We start from the raw sequence: 4,367 nt of genomic DNA on the forward strand, positions 1-4,367 counted from the left end.
AGTTTTACCTTAGGCAAGTAGGACACCTTCTTTCGGTGTGTGGTTACATAACACCGGATTCCATGTCGCTCACATGGTCTATGTCGGTTATGGCTATTCCTCCCTATATGAAAAGATAATGAATAAGACATGAACTATACCTATGATTCCTCGATGAGTTTTACTTAGTAGGAGTGGGGGTATATATGGTACTTCACTTTTACATTGCACAAGTAGACTTAGTAAGGTGTTATGGGGTAGTTTTTTTATGCTATGATGAGAAATGAATGTATGCATGTATGTTGAATGGATGGTTACTATGAATGACTTTCCTTATGTCCAAAGTAATGTACATGACTATTTCCTTATGTATGACTATTGATTATGATGAGGTCTAAGTATGGTATGTATGACTAAGGTAGCTTCAAAGGAGTACTTAGTATTGTTGGTATTATGGGATGCAAACCATACATTGCACAAGTGTTCCTTAGAGTTGCTAAGGTGATGTTGTTACTATGTTTTGAAGTTCAATGTGATTATGACTTATGTTTTACCTTGAAAGTACATGTTGATTTCCAAACTTTAAAAATGCATACTTTTGAACAAAAATGTCCTTTTTATCATATTTCAAGGATTTTATGCATGTTTCCATACTTAGTACTTTATGTGCTAAACCATTTCCTCTGCATCTATTATGAGTGTAGGTTCCGATCGTTGAGACGTACTTCTACTTCCTTCAAGTGAAGCTTGGGTTGATTATTCCCTAGGCTTGGTGAGTCCTCAAGTTCGAGAATAAGATGGTATTGTTTCTAGCTTCTATTGTAATTTCAATATTCAAGACTATTGATGTAAAGGGCTATGTCCCTAAGATTGTATTCCTATGTTTAAGATGGTGATTGAGACAAGTCTAAACTCTTATGATTTTCTTTTATGAAAAAGAAGTTTGACTTAGATTGTAAATGTTTTAAATTTTTTCGCATTATTCTTATGGCTTTATGTATATGATTATGCTAAGGGCATGTATGCGACCCATTTGGGGTCAAGTACGATGTGTTACGTTTAGGGGGGTACCTCTGGGTCGTGACAAGTAGGGTAAATATGACTAGGATGACTTCAAGGTTATGCTTAGTGTGAAGGGTAGTATGGGATGCCTTTCATGTATTGCACAAGTGTGCTTTGAGGTTACTTAGGAGTATGATGCCCTTGTGGTAGAAAGGCTTAAGACTTAACCATGCATATAGACTATGATTAAGATGACCAAAAAGGGATACTTGGCTTGGGTGGTATTATGGGATGCTATTCATGCTTTGCACATGTATGATTTTGAAGTTACTTGAGAATGGTTCTATTATGGTATAGATGACTAAGTGTCAAGTAATACTTATATGATGCTTATGTTGGAGACTTAGCTTATTATGATTATGATGTTGTCTCTTATGCTTATGATTTATGTTTCATGAAGTATTTCATATGATTTTGGATTATGTCTTATATTGACTAACCTTTGTCTTATGCTCTTATGGTTATGCTAGCTAACATATTTAGTACATTTTGTACTAACGCTTACTTTGCCTACATTTTAATCAAATGTAGGGTTTGGAGACTTGTGTGTTATCTTGAAGCTAGGTTTCTAAGGAGCTAAGGAGTTGAAGATCTTGGTGAGTCCTCATAGCTTCGAGGACAAAACCCACCATTTCCTCTATGTCATTATTTCATGTTTTTGAGACTATTGTATGGGATGTGTCCCAAGAGTTTATTCTAAAGTTGTAGTAGATGGTTTGAGACAAATTATAGAAAGACTTCCGCTTGCTTATGAAAATGACTTCGATTGTAAAAGGTTTTAAATTTTTCGTATTTTTCTATTATCTTATGTTCATGATATGCTAAGGGCATGTATGAGACCCATTCGGGGTCAAGTACGCCATGTTACTTCTAGGGTATACCCCTGGGTTGTGACAAAGACTCAAAACAAAATACTTTATATACATACACAACTCACAATTGATTCCACCATCATTATAAAGCAAATGTTATCTTCTTTTAAATCATTCTCATATGAAATAATTTTTTCAAGCATCATTAAGGGAAAATATTTCATTTAAGAATAACTCAAAGCATCTCAAGTCAATGTCATCAATCTTTAGGTTTGCCTAAGGATTCACACGAATTTATCGCATTCATGCATCTCAATTGAAATAAAGACATGGTCATTCACTTGAAGGATGTAATGCCGCTCACATAAGATAGAACCTCACTCACAATCATGAATATCATATCAAGGAATTATATATCATAAAAATACACTCACTCTCACAAACAAAAATGATGAATGTAACCGTAAAAATTTGAGGTCACTAGGCAAAAAGCCTATTGATACACGTCCGTCGCGGCAAGATATATAATATGAATTTGTATTTTCCCAATTCATTTTGGATCCAAATATTTCATCTAGGACTTTTTCCTACACCTGAAAAGTTATTAAACATGGCTTTAATATAACTTTGACCTAGAAAGAGATAAGATTCGTCGTGGAGGTCGAAACAATTTAGTTTTATCTTTCTTGTCCATATTTATTTATGTTTGCAATTTTTTTGGATTATTTGTTGTAATTACTCAATTTATATATGGTGTTATACTTCTTATTCTAGGATTATGGTACCTTCATGATTGTTGTGGTATGAACTTGAATTGACATGTTAAGATAGTTATCGTCATGCTTCGGCTCATGCGGTTACTTGCCCTATTTACATATGATCTTCATTTGTTAATTTTTCATTAGATAGCTTCTTTTTATTTTTAGTATTAGTTAATCATATAATATGACCTTTGGATTTTATTGCTTGAATAAATAATCAGCACTAATTCAATTTAGTAAATAGTTAATCAACAAGTCTTGTGGTACGATATTTGAATTTAAAATATTATATTATGTATATGATCATGTACACTTGCGTGTGCATTTGGATGCAATATACAACCATCATAAAGACTTTTAAGGTGTTAGTCTTTTATAAAAAGGAAATGATCGTGATACCTATTGTTATTTTGACTGCAATGTATACTCAAAGAAATAGGTTGTTTGAGTAACTATGTAAATTGTGAAATAAGTAACTTAACACAACTATTTTCAAGATGCATTATGTTACTTCCCATTTCAACAAAAGATGTTAATCATGGACATGGTTAGTTGTTAGAGTTGGAGAAAAATATAAAAGTGTGTGATATTGTTATTAGTGCGGACCTACAAGTAGTTGAGGGGGTTCTCGACAATTTTTTTTTTATATATATATAAAGTATTTTAAAGAATTTATGTCTATATATTGATTTTGAATCTTTTGAGTGTAAGTTGATTTAGTGGTTGACGAGTTCAAAAACTCATTTTGAGATTCCATGTTCAAATCTTAGGCTTAACGTTTTTTCATACCCCTTAAATGGAAATCCTGGATCCGCACTTGTTACTAGTCAAAATATCAATGGTTTAGGATGAGGAATTGTGGAAAATGTTTCGTTATCCGTGAATGCACCTGCCTTGTTGAAAGAAGTTGAACTAGATTTATTGCCTATTTGGATTAACTTATTTTAGGTGTTTTTGACTCTTAAGTACTCTCTTTGTCCCTAATTATTTGTCCATTTTTTCTTATTTAGTTGTCCTTTTTTATTTGTCTATTTTGACAAATTAAGAAAGGACAATTTTTTTTTGCCCATTATACCTTCAATTAATTAATTTTGAAAAAAGTAGAATTTCTTGAAAATCTTAAATTTTTAATTCACTTTATAATATTAATAGGAGTAAAATGACAAACTTAGTATGACAATCATTGTTTTCTTAATATGTGTGTCAATTCAAAAGATGACGAGTAATTAGGAACTGAGAGACTAGTTTTTAGTTTTAGGAATGTTTGAAAAAGTTATAAAGTGTTTTTAAGAATTTAATTTTAGGCCAAGAAAATTAAAATTAGTCAAAATAAAAAATAGAATAGCATCTATTTATAATTTTTAACTTATAAATAACTTTTTTATAAGTAGATGATGGAAAGAGAGGTTTAGTCGCAAATGAAACAAAGTTGTTAGAAGAAGTCGTTGTTCACATTAGAAAGTTTCAATTTTTAAGCATGAATTATAAAAAGATGGTTTGAACAATGTTTGATGTAATTTTCTAGGAAAAAGACGTCGATTACTTTATTCATAATAGATAGATGATATAGATAAACAGTATGTGTGTATACATACATGGAGGGACGAATTTTCGTTTTGTTTGACCATTTGTATGACTGACCAAATAGATAGAGGTGAATACAAGTTGGAAAAGTAATAATTAAAAAAAAAAAAAGAGTCTTCTCCAAACCCCAGCTGCTCCTTGTAGACTAGGACTACGATAAACCCCCCCC

The sequence above is a fragment of the Solanum tuberosum genome, unplaced genomic scaffold (assembly GCF_000226075.1).
Source record: "Solanum tuberosum cultivar DM 1-3 516 R44 unplaced genomic scaffold, SolTub_3.0 scf00650, whole genome shotgun sequence".
Classification (NCBI taxonomy): domain Eukaryota; kingdom Viridiplantae; phylum Streptophyta; class Magnoliopsida; order Solanales; family Solanaceae; genus Solanum; species Solanum tuberosum.